The following is a 13,413-nucleotide window of genomic DNA, read 5'->3' as shown; positions in this document are numbered from 1 at the left end:
AACTAAGACTCCAGCAAACGAGTGCTGCCGGAGTCTGCGCCGGCGCTTTAAGGAGGCGCGGCGGCCGGCCGCTTTCCCGCCGGCCGCCTGCCCGCAGCTCCCTCCCCGGACTTCTCCCGCCCCCCCCCGGAACAGATGCAAGCCCGGCACTTGTCCGAGGTGCCGGGCTCATTTTTGAGGAGATTTGCGCGGGCCGCGGCCGGGTGCAGGCAGCTCCTCCTTAACGGAAGGAGGAGGCCTGCACTTCCCCAGCCTGCCGCACCGCATCGGGTGCCGCAGCGCCGGAATTGCGGCGCGAAACGGCAGTTAGCGCCCTTTTCCAGGCGCTAAGACCCTTCAGTAGCGCCGGCAGCCGTTTGGGCGCGGCGCCACTGAATTTTTGGCGCGTGCAGGGGACTTAGCACCGGCACTAATTTCCGGCGCTAAAGCCCTGGCTAAGCCAAAACCCAATTTCTAGGCCATTCTCTTTCATAAATGTCTCGTCATTGAACCCACATACAAATCAATACAGTGTTGAGCTTCTTGAGTGTTGTTAGAGCTGCACTCATCCAGGCAAATGGAGATTATTCCATCACATTCCTTACTTGTGCCTTGTAGATGGTGGAAATGCTTTGGGGAGTCAGGAGGTGAGATACTCGCCGCAGAATACCTAGCCTCTGACCTGCTCTTGTTGCCACAGTATTTATGTCACTGGTCCAGTTAAGATTCTGGTTAATGGTGACCCCCAGGATGTTGATAGTGGGGGATTTGGCGATGGTAATGCCATTGAATGTCAAGGGGAGGTGGTTAGATTCTCACTTGTTGGAGATAGTCAGTGTCTGGCACATCTGTGGCGCAAATGTTACCTGCCACTTAACAGCCCAAGCCTGAACGTCGCCCAGATCTTGTTGCATGCGGGCATGGACTGCTTCATTATCTGTGGGGTTTCGAATGGCACTGAGCACTGTGCAGTCATCAGCGAACATCCCCATTTCTGACCTTATGTTGGAGGGAAGGTCATTGATGAAGCAGCTGAAGATGGTTGGTCCTAGGACACTGCTCTGAGGAACTCCTGCAGCGATGTCCTGGGGCTGTGATGATTGACCTTCAACCACCACAACCATCTTCCTGTGTGCTAGGTATGACTCCAGCCAGTGGAGCATTTTCCCCCTGATTCCCATTGACTTCAGTTTTACTAGGGCTCCTTGATGCCACACTCGGTCAAATGCTGCTTTGATGTCAAGGGCAGTCACTCTCACCTCACCTCTGGAATTCAGCTTCTTTGCCCACGTTTGGACCAAGGCTGTAATGAGGTTGGGAGCAGAGTGGTCTTGGCGGAACCCAAACTGGGCATCAGTGAGCAGGTTATTGGTTAGTAAGTGCCGTTTGATAGCACTGTCGATGACACCTTCCATTACTTTGCTGATGATTGAGAGTAGACTGATGGGGTGGTAATTGGTCGGATTGGATTTGTCCTGCTCTTTGTGGACAGGACATACCTGGGCAGTTTTCCACATTGTCGGATAGATGCCAGTGTTGTAGCTGTACTGGAACAGCTTGGCTAGAGGCGCGGCTAGTTCTGAAGCACAAGCCTTCAGCACGATAGCCAGGATGTTGTCGGGGCCCATAGCCTTTGCTGTATCCAGTGCGCTCAGCCGTATCTTGATAACACGTGGAGTGAATCGAATTGGCTGAAGAATGGCTTCTGTGATGGTGGGGACCTCAGGAGTAGGCCTATATGGATCATTCACTCTGCACTTCTGGCTGAAGTTGGTTGCAAATGCTTCAGCCTTGTCTTTTGCACTCACGTGCTGGGCTCCACCATCATTGAGGATGGGATATTCTTGGAGCCTCCTCCTCCCATTAGTTGTTTAATGGTCCACCACCATTCATGACTGGATGTGGAAGGACTGCAGAGCTTTGATCTGACTCGTTGATTATGGGATCGCTTAGCCCTGTCTATAGCATGCTGCTTGTTGGATATAGTCATTGCCTGGTACTTCTGTGGCACAAATGTTACCTGCCACTTATCAGCCCAAGCCTGAACACTGTCCAGGTCTTGTTGCATGTGGGTATGGACTGCTTCATTATCTGGGGAGTTGTGAATGGCACTGAACACTGTGCAGTCATCAGCGAACATCCCCATTTCTGAACTTATGTTGGAGGGAAGGACATTGATGAAGCAGCTGAAGATGGTTGGATATAGGACACTGCCCTGAGGAATTCCTGCAGTGATGTTCTGGGGCTGTGATGATTGACGTTCAATCACCACTACCATCTTCCTTTTTGCTAGGTTTGACGCCAGCCAGTGGAGAGTTTTCCCCCTGATTCCCATTGACTTCAGTTTTACTAGGGCTCCTTCATGCCACCCTCAGTCAAATGCTGACTTGATGTCAAGGGCAGTCACTCTCACCTCACCTCTGGAATTCAGCTCCTTTGTCCATGTTTTGATCAAGGCTGTAATGAGGTCGGGAGCAGAGTGGTCTTGATGGAACCTACATTGGGCATCAATGAGCAGGTTATTGGTGAGTAAGTGCCGCTTGATAGCACTGTCGATGACACCTTCCATCACTTTGCTGATGATTGAGAGTAGACTGATGGGGCGTTAATTGGCCAGATTGGATTTGTCCTACTTTTTGTGGACAGGACATACCTGGGCAATTTTCCACATTGAGGAATAATTACTGGCCAGGACACCGGGGAGAACTTCACTGCTCTCCTTTGAAATAGTGCCATGGGATCTTTTGCATCCATGTTTCATCCATAAGACGGCATTTCCAACAGTGCAACACTCCCTCAGGAGTTTACCATGAAACACAAAATACATTATTATAGTTAGGCTCAGTGAATAGTTATGGTGCAATATTCCTTGGCCAATACCATGATTTTGTTCCTAGCATGTGAATTTACCCATCAATTTTTCTATTTACTGGCACGTTTTATTCAGTAGCAAGTTGTAAAGCACCAGTCTTTTTCTTTTCTCAAGTTACCTAAATGTGAAGGATGTTTCTAATTGGTTACTGTAACAGTTGCTCATACAATCAGCATGGACTCCACTTATTTTTATCGCACCACTTCCCACTTCATTTGCCCTAATTACAATTATGGCATTGCTCATGAACAAAAATTTTAAAAGATTGTTTTCCTGTAGCTATCAACACTCTAATTATTTCTCACTCCCTCTCTCTCTCTCTGTTTGTATTCCACTCCTTCTGTCTCCCTTGTCTCTTTTTGTCTGTATGTCAAGTTTTATCTCTGGCTCTCTTTCCTTTTTCTAAGGCCTGAATTTTCCAAGGTGGTAGCGGACATGATCAGTGGTGGGTTGGGTGGGAAGGTTTTATTTTTGACCCGCTGTAATCTCGCTCCCACGCGCCTTTCCCTCAGGCGCGTCTGTCATTGCAGAGCAGACCCGACCGGCAGCGGCACGGGACCCAATTGAGATTATTATCAGGTAGTTTTCAGGCACATAAGAGCCTTTTCTCACTTACTTTTTAAATTTCCCTGCATGGCCACGGGATTCACGCAGCTCGGGAACCATGCCTGCAAACCTGAGGCGGGAGTTCCGTGGCCATTGCTCCAGCTGATTACTTGACAGCATGAAATGTCTAGTAAAAGCTCACACCTGACAGATGATCACTTTCCTCAGGCAGAAGCTGTTGCTCAGTCCATTCCCAGCATAGATTCTGCAGGCTGTAAGTGTTACCAGCAAAGTCTCCATCCAGTGTCACCTCATTGGAAGAACTCTCTCACCAATGACAGAATGCTTCTGTCATCTGTACTTCAGCTGCCACCTATTCCATCAACATGGATGCCATTTATACTCTCTCACCTTGGTCCTCAGAATCGAACCACGATGAGGCCCAACACCAGCAGCACCAGGCACACCAGCAGCACCAACAACAACACCAACCTTCTCTGCAATCACCTGATGCTGCACAGGACACAGGGCATCAGCACCTGAGCACATTGCTGCCCGGGAGGCCAGGGATGAACTCATCATGGCCACATTTAGTCAATTTTACGCTGCACACCCATATGGCTGCCACATGATGTGTCAGGTTGGCACCACCCCACACCAACACCATAAAGCATCCCTAACATGACCAAGCTATTCCTTTCACACTCATCATCATAGCAGGGGGGTGTGGGGGGGGGGTACCATTATGTCTCACCATTCACTGCAACTTCCAAAGGTGCACACAAATCTGTCCAATAACAGAAAGCATTGAAAATAAAGATGTTTATGTTTGACATCACATTAACAGAAACTTTATACATAAACATTGGATAAAACACCCAAGTGACTACCCATGTTGTTAGTTGATATGGTTGCATTAGGCTGAGGGTGAGTGTGAGGGGTGGCTAGTGAGATGGGGATGTGATAATGTAGATAGAGAGAGATGGGTGGAGGTGCAAGGTATGTTGGTGTGAGTAAGGTTGTGCAGGAGTAAGGAAGGGAAGGCAGAGTGATGGGGATGTGATGAGAGGCACAGCAGGATGCAGTTGAGTGTGGCTTTGTACTAACGTTTCGTGATCTAATGAGATCATTGAAACGTTTGCGGCACTGCACCCAGGTCCTCCTGACCACATCCCTGTTTGTGACCTCCTCTGCAATGTGCAACCAGGCTGTGTTGGTCTCCTGGGGAGGTCTCTTCCACCCATCGGAAGGGAAGAGGACCTCCCTGTGTGCTCTGACTCCCTCCATAAGCATATGGATGGAGTCATGGGCGAAACTGGGCGCAGCCCTCTGTCTCTGTGCAGTGCTTGTCAGTGTTTGCAGCACCTCAATGCTGTAGTGCACTGACAGCACTAAGTTAGATGAAACTTCAAATGTAATGTGGCCATGGTCCCTTTAAAGATCCCAGTAGAAAACATGTCATGACTGACGTCACTAGACCCCGCTCCACCTCATTGGGCCGGGTAACGCGCTGGGCGGGCTTAATAGGCCCATTAAGGGAAAGTCATTTTCAGCAGCAGGATGGAGCCAGCAGCGGGGTCATGACCCGCCCGCACCAGACCCACCAAGGTAAAGGAAATTCCGGCCTAAGTCTCTCCTTGATTTTGGCTCCTTTTCTATATTTCACTCGTGCACTTTCTGTCTTTCTACCTGTCTTTTTTGGTGTAGGTATGCTTGTCTTTTTTTTTTGTCTGGCACTCTGTATACCTCTTGTATACTGTGAAAAATTGTCCTTTCTGCCAACACAACTTATTTGTCTGAGTTGCAGTTTTCCACTTGTAATATATGTGGGTAGAACAAATGAAGGACAGATACATGATGAGTTGCTAGTCAATGTGCTAGCTTTACTAGGCCAGAGTGAACTGAGCATGCCCATACTAAACCATGTGACAATACATTACACTGCTTTCCCCTTAAAGATGTACATTAAATTAAAAAATGTACATATTCCTCTCTCAAATACAACAAAACTATGGTCCCACCTTTCCAAGCATTACATGTACCACATAACAATAACTCCGGGCTTTTTTTCTTTTAAATAAACTACAAATCCTACAATTGAACTACAAATCCAGTTTAATAACAGGTGTGCAGAGCCTTCCTGATCTCCTTAAAGAAGGTTTTGGTGTTGAACCAGTTTTTGGGTTGTTTTGTTTTGGTTCCGAACTCAAAGATGATCCTGTTTCTATCTCACTCTTGTTTGAACCTGGTACTTCAGTTACTGAAGTCTAAACTGAGTCAAACTCATGTATGAGTTCATGATCAAGTGGTTCAAGATCACTGTCCAATCTAGGCCAGTAAACAAAGCTTCTTGCAATTGATTTTATACTGACGATCCCTGGATGTTCAGTATGAAGTTCAGCCAGAATTCTATCTCTCAAAGAAATAGGTACCACCACTCTGTTTCCCCCCTTGATACAATATTGCTCACAGGACAATTCAGTACGACGGTTACGGAATGGTTTCAATTCTGTGTCCAGACACTGATCAGTCCATCCATTCAAGGTGTTTTCATACATTTTCAGTACTGAGTCTTTTTGAGTCTCATCTGCAATCTCAGTTGCATTTATGGGAAAGTCTTTGCCAACTGCACCTAGCATGAAAATCTCACATTCACTCCAAACACAGTGGCAACCTGGACAAGGCATCTGCAATTGTGTTTTGCTTTGAAGTGTGATATTCAATCGTGTAGTCATATTGTGGCAACTCTGCCCAACGTTGCATTCTTGATGCGGCCATTGCAGGGATGGCAGATTTGGGCTCCAGTATTGGTAGGAGCGGTTTGTGATCGGTTATCAGGGTAAACTTTCTGCCGATCAGGAACTGTTGGAATTTCTTGATTCCAAACACTATGGTGAGAGCAATTTGGAACTCCTTGCAAAATCTTATCCATCATAGCCTGGAAGATTTTGGGAGAGGACTTTACACCATACGACAGCTTGGTGTATGCGTACAGTCCCTTGTGTGTGTTGATGGTAAGATATTCTTGACTCTCTTTGTCAACATTCAGCTGAGCATAAGTGTGTGACAGGTCAAGCTTAGAGAAAAACTTTGACCCAGAGAGTGCTGCATACAAATCTTGCGGTGTAGGTAACAGGTACTGCTCATCGTCAACTGCTTGGTTTATAGTAACTTTGTAGTCACTGCACAAGCGTACAGTTTTGTCTGCTTTTGGCACTACCACAATTGGGGTAGCCCATTCACTTTTGTCAGTTTTTACTAGCACTTCATTTCCTCTCAGTTTCTCTAGCTCTTCCTCCACCTGACATTTCAATGAACGGGGGACCGGCCTTGCCTTACAATAGACAGGCTTAGCGATGGATTTGATGCTGTTCAGCATTGTATCGAGTCGCTTCTTTGAAGCATCTACACTGAAGATGATTTTCCAGTCTCACTTTAACTTTCTCACCCAGTCTTTGCCCGTGAGGGTTGGCCTGTTGTTGTGGCTGTAGGGGGTGGTGGGGTTGGCGCATGCGCCCAGTCAGTTATGCCCCTGACTGTTTGTAAGCGGTTCAAATCGCTCCCACGCCCCCTGGGTTCTAGACACCGGACTTAGGTACAGGCGGCGATACAGAAAAGACTCGAGTGGACAGGTGGATTGGATGTAAGCAAAACCAAGATTTTATTGAAATAGAAATTAACACAATCTTATGAGAAGTTACTAGTGTAAAATTATAGGCAAATACAAAATAACTATACTTACACAGGGAATGGGGAACACACAGCACATCGAGGGAAAACAACTATCTTAACAATCCCCTTATCCTTATTCCACCCGTTATACCTAACTAGATTAAGCTATGAGGGGCCAGAATTCATGCTCACCAATCAAAATCTGCTGAATTCAAACAACGGTGGGGCTTGGGGATCGCTCTTTGTGTTCTCTGGAGCCTGCCGTCGTCACGTGGTCTCGGGGCACTGCAAGGGAGTCGTCCAGGTACAAGTACCCCAAAGTTAAAGTCACTGCGTGTGCAGTTTTGGTCGCCTTATCTGAGGAAGGATGTTCTTGCCATAGAATGAGTTCAGCGAAGATTCACTAGGCTGATACCTGGGATGGCAGGAATGACGTATGAGGAGAGATTGGGTCGATTGGGCTTGTACTCGCTGGAGTTTAGAAGAATGAGAGGGGATCTCACTGAAACTTATAAAATTCTGACAGGACTGGACAGACTAGATGCAGGAAGGATGTTCCCAATGGTTGGGGAGTGCAGAACCAGGGGTCACAGTCTAAGGATAAGGGGTAGGCCATTTAGGACAGAAATGAGGAGGAATTTCTTCACCAAGAGAGTGGTGAACCTGTGGAATTCTCCACCACAGAAGGCAGTAGAGGCCAATACATTAAATATATTTAAGAAGGAGTTGGATATATTTCTTAAGGCTAAATGGATCAAGGGGTATGGGGAGAAAGCAGGGACCGGGTACTGAATTTGGATGATCAGCCATGATCGCATTGAATGGCGGAGCAGGCTCGAGGGGCCGAACGGCCTACTCCTGCTCCTATCTTCTATGTTTCTATGTTGCTATGTTTACTTTACCTCGCAAAATGATGGTTCCTTTTCCTCGGTCAGCAGTTGGAGTTTGCATGAAGATAGTCACAGGTCGGCTGGATTGAAGGCCCGATTATTCGAAGCTTTTCTTCAATCGTCTTCCCATTCGTCTTCCCAATTCTTCTTGCCTCCTCACCTCGTCGTGTCCCGCCTGGCCTGGCCTGGTTTGTCCGTGTCCGCCCGGTGCAATGCCGGGCGTTGCTGATGGGATGGGAAAGGCACGGGCAGTGGCCAGGCGGTAAGCACGGGACGGGGGAAGAGCAGCAGCCACGAGGGTGAGGGGCCAGAGCAGAAGCCATGAGCAAGGGCAGAGAGCAGAGCAGAGAGCGAGATTGCTACCCAGGGCCTTCAGTTATACTCCTTCGGATGGCCCTTATCTGCGCGCCAAATCAGGTTAGTTCATTGTCCCAATCTTGGCGGGCTAGTTTAAATAATGGTAGCAATCTAAACTAACTGTTTTTAGATGGCCGGTAATCGCATCTACAGGCCTAATTATCGAGTTGTTTTGTTATTAATACATCTTAATGGGCCTGTCCAGCCTCGATGACTTCCCTAAGCTGTTTCCGATTATTCATGCCAACTGCTTGATGGCCTTCAGTATAGGCCTAACTGGTTTTGATCTGTCTCCGATTTGGCTTAATACATATTCAAAGTCCTGCTGTCTTCTTTTCAAAATACAAAAGCCCTTCACAGTGTTGTGTCTGTGTGTTGATAGAGACACTGAAGACAGGAGTTGGTTTCATAGGTGTTTACTAAACAAAGTCTGCAGGTGAACTAACAGATACAAGACAATATACAGGTTTATATAGCCCGAGTGGCCATTACCGGCATTACAGTACACAGGGGGCTCTTAAAGGCACATACACTACAATTCCTCCCCTTTTAGCCAACCAGTACATAATATTTCAAGTAATTATTAATTACATGTTATAAGAAAAATAATCTACACATTGCTGCAGTTAATTAATTATAAGTCAGTCTCTCTGGAGGCTTCCTGACTCGGTCCGGATAACGCCTCGGTGGTGTAGTAGTTTCTGGTGGTGTAGTAGGTTCTTTTGGCAAGGCTGATTCGGCTTGAATGCCAGTGTCGGGTTCATCGGGTTCCAGTATCACCGGATCGGAGGTAGATATGGGTATCTCTACTTCATCGTTAGGCGTATAGAGTTGTGGTGTAGGTTGTCCCTTTTCGGATGACTCTATGATTTGGTCAGCATGGCGCCTTATTATGCTTTCTCCGATGTCCACGGTATACATCAGCAGTCCTAGTCATGTGCAGATAGTTCCAGGCTGCCATTTCTCGGTACGGTAGTCCCGAGCCAAAACTTGTTGACCTATCTGGAAGGTTCTAGTTGGCCTTTCATTCATGCCTTGAAATTGTCAGTTCTCCACGTCCCTTCTGATGTTGGGCTTGATGAAATCCAGCCGGCATCTTAGGCTTCTATTGAAGTACATCATGGCGGGAGTTTGGTTTGTAACCATATGTGTTGCATTCCTGTATGCGAACAAGAAGTTATCCACCTTGTGCTGAAGTTTTATGTCTTCATTACCCATGGCCTTTATGGCCTTCTTGAAGGTCTGGACAAACCTTTCAGCCAATCCATTGGCGGCGGGATGGTATGGGGCGGACGTGTAGTGCTTAACCCCATTGTTTTTTAAGAACTTCCTGAATTCTTCGGAAACAAATTGCAGTCCATTATCAGAACAGATCTGTTCCGGCAGCCCATTACTGGCAAATATGGTCCTTAATACTGTGATGGTTTTTTCCATGGTGGTGGAGGACATCTTTATTACCTCCGGCCACTTGGAGTGTGCATCAACCGCGATTAAGAAAATTGAGTCCATAAATGGACCAGCAAAGTCGATGTGTACCCTTTGCCAGGGAGATGAGGGCCACTCCCATGGGTGTAGAGGGGCTTGGGGTGGAGCGTTTTGGACCTTCTGGCATCCTAGGCAGCTCTTGGTCTTTTCTTCGAAGTCTCCATCGATACCTGGCCACAATACAAACGCCCTGGCTAGGTTCTTCATTTTCACTCCACCCAGATGCCCCTCATGAAGCTCCTTTAGAACTTTATCCTGGAGTTTGGGTGGAATCACCACTCTGGATCCACACATCAAGGTTCCTCGGCACACTGACAGCTGTTCTCTTCTTTGCGAGAATGCTGGCAACAGTGGTTCGCCATGTGCTGGCCATCCCTTCACTGTTAAATCGTAGACTCGTGAGGGAGTCGGGATATTTCTAGTTTCCCTTTCAATGGCAGAATTTGTTACTGGTAGACATTCGACTATGGTAGAGTGGAAAATCTCCACTTGGTCTACGGTAGGTGCTTCTTCTACCGTTGGCAACGGTAGGCGCGATAACCTGTCAGCATTCCCATGCTGTTTTGATCCTTTGTATTCTATGTTGTATTGGTGTGCCCCTAAAAAAAGGGGCCACCTCTGTAGCCTTTGCGCTGTCATAATGGGAACACCCTTTTCAGGGTTGAATATGGAGATGAGGGGTTGATGGTCAGTCAACAAGGTAAATTTTTGTCCGTGTAGGTAATGGTTGAATTTCTTCACTCCCCATACCAGGCTGAGTGCTTCCCTGTCGATTTGGGCATAGTTACGCTCAGCTGAGTTCAATGAGCGTGACGCAAAAGCTATCGGCCGTTCCGAGCCATCAGGGAATTTATGCGATAATACTGCTCCTACGCAGTAAGGGGATGCATCGCACGCCAGTCTGATTGGCAGTGATGGGTTGTAATGAGCCAAAACTTCTTTGGACGTGATTAAGTCTTTGCATTTATGGAAGGCACGTTTACAGTCTTCGCTCCATTTCCAAATTACTCCTGTTTGTAGCAGTTCATTAAGAGGGTGTAGAAGAGTTGATAAGTTGGGTAAAAATTTATGATAGTAATTTATTAATCCCAGGAACGACCTTAATTGTGAAACATTTTCAGGTGCTGGGGCTTTTATGACCGCTTCAATTTTTTCAGGTGACTTATGCAACCCTTCATTATTAATTATGTGGCCACAATATGATAATTGATTTTGGAAAAATTCGCACTTGGGGCGATTTGCTCGTGGGCCCCGTTCTCTCAGCCTAGTGAGCACCTGCTCCAAATTGGCAAGGTGCTCATTGTCGGTTTCTCCTGTTACAAGGATGTCGTCTAGGTAGCATTGAGTCCCCAGAATCCCTTGGAGGACTTGCTCCATAGCTCTTTGCCAGATAGCTGGAGCGGATGCTACTCCGAAAACCAGTCGATTGTACTGGTACAGACCTTTGTGTGTATTTATCGTGAGATATTTTTTAGAGGCCTCTTCAACCTCCATCTGTAGATATGCCTGTGCCAAGTCAATTTTGGTGAAACGTTTCCCTCCGGATAGTGAGGCGATAATATCTTCTATCCTCGGAAGAGGATACTGTACCATGTGAAGGACCGGGTTTACAGTCACCTTGAAGTCTCCACAGATGCAAATTTTTCTCTGTTCTTCAGATTTATCATTATTCAATGCTTTCTTCATGACTGGAACGATGGGTGTTGCCCACTCGCTCCAATCTATTTTGGATAATACGCCTGCCTTTTCCAAATTCTCCAGCTCTGCCTCGACTGCTGGACGAATTGCGTATGGCACCGGTCTTGCCTTAAAAAACTTGGGAATTGCTGCATCTTCCACTTTTATTGAGGCGGTGATGCCTTTCAAGGTTCCTAGTTTCTCTTGAAACACTTCTTTGGCCTTGGCCAAGATGTCTTTTAATCGTTCAGGTATGACGTCATCATCGTTTTTTTTCTTACTGGTCACCGTCAGTGCCTGAATGGAGTGCCAGTCTAAATGTATTTTCCTGATCCATTCACATCCCAACAGCAGTGGACCACCATCTTGTAGAATGTATAAATACAACTTTGGTATTTCCTTGCCGTTTTATGCAACAGGCACCCTTATTTTTCCTTTGGGGTATACTTTCTGCCCCGTATATGTTTTCAAGATAATGGATGTGTCTTTTAAAGGTATATGCGGAAATAGCCGCTCGTAATCCCGTCGATTTATGAAGGTCAGAGCTGATCCTGTATCTAGTTCCATTTTAACTGGGGACCCTGCTATCGTGAGGGTAACCCAAATGGTCTGGTAATCATCTTTGGCAATTACATTATTGTAGTGGCGCTTCTTAGTTTCCAAACAGGCAGGCCACTGGGCTGTGGGGCTTTTAACATCGAGTAGACGCGTGTCGAAATAAAACGTTCCCAAACGTAGCTTTGTCTTTTAAACGGTTTACTATAACACTTAACAAACAGAATTACAAAGCAAACACGTATAAACGCACACGGTCAAAAACTGTACTGCTCCAAACCTCACAGCTCCTGCCTCTTTCACCACGTGCAGTTTAAAACTGTAAGATGGCTGCACCCATGTGTGGCTTAGGGACTGTTCCATTGTGGCAAGAATGAAGGGGGTGTCGGACTATACTACTGGAGCAAGAAAATAGGGGGTTTCTTAATAGAATAAGTCGTTCAGGTAAATTAACTGTATTATGCCATTTAGCCACTATTTTAAAGTATTTTCTTCAGCCTTTATGGCTCTTACATTCCGGCCCCTAATTGACTAGGCACATGAAGCATATCAATTACTCAAACATTAAGAGTCATAAACTAATGAGTTCAACATATTTACAATACAAGTGTCCACTTTTTTCTTTCGTTCAGGAGCTTTTCACGCTGCTTCTTGTAGCAGGCAGAGCTTTGTGATCGGTCTCTCCAGGGTACTGGTCTTGGTTTGCAAACAGACGTGACGAACGACGCCTCTGGAGTCTGGCATGGTCTTAATTATTTTTCCCATCAACCAAGAATTTCTAGGGGCTGAATCATCCACAATTAAGACAATGTCTCCGACGATGAAGTTCCTCTTTATTTTGGACCATTTTTGACGCTCCTGTAGCAGAGGTAAGTATTCTCTTGTCCATCTGGTCCAGAAGAGGTCTGACATATACTGAACTTGCCTCCACTTCCGACGGGCATACAGATCTTCCTTTTTGAAGACTCCCGGAGGCATGGCTGGCTGTGTTTTCAACAACAACAGGTGGTTCGGAATCAGGGCTTCGAGGTCATTGGGATCATCTGATGTCTTAGTTATCGGTCGGTCATTAATGATGGCTTCGACCTCGCACAGAACGGTTTGGAGTCCCTCGTCGTCCAGCGCTTGCTGCTTCAGTACAGAACTGAGTAGTTTTCTTACGGTGCGTATCTGTCTTTCCCAGACACCTCCGTGGTGGGATGCAGCCGGAGGATTGAAGATCCACTTAATTCCTGTTTGCGTCGTGGCTTCCTGTATTTTAAGCTGATTCCAACCTTCAATAGCTTCCCGTAGTTCTCTCTCCGCTCCGACGAAATTAGTGCCATTATCAGAACGCATAATGGACACCTGTCCTCTTCTACAGACAAAGCGCCGCAAGGC

Source organism: Somniosus microcephalus, chromosome 2 (assembly GCF_052327205.1).
Source record: "Somniosus microcephalus isolate GS21.2 chromosome 2, FLI_Smic_1.0, whole genome shotgun sequence".
Taxonomy (NCBI): domain Eukaryota; kingdom Metazoa; phylum Chordata; class Chondrichthyes; order Squaliformes; family Somniosidae; genus Somniosus; species Somniosus microcephalus.
The sequence above is the reverse complement of the archived record's forward strand: the minus strand, read 5'-3'. Positions refer to the sequence as shown.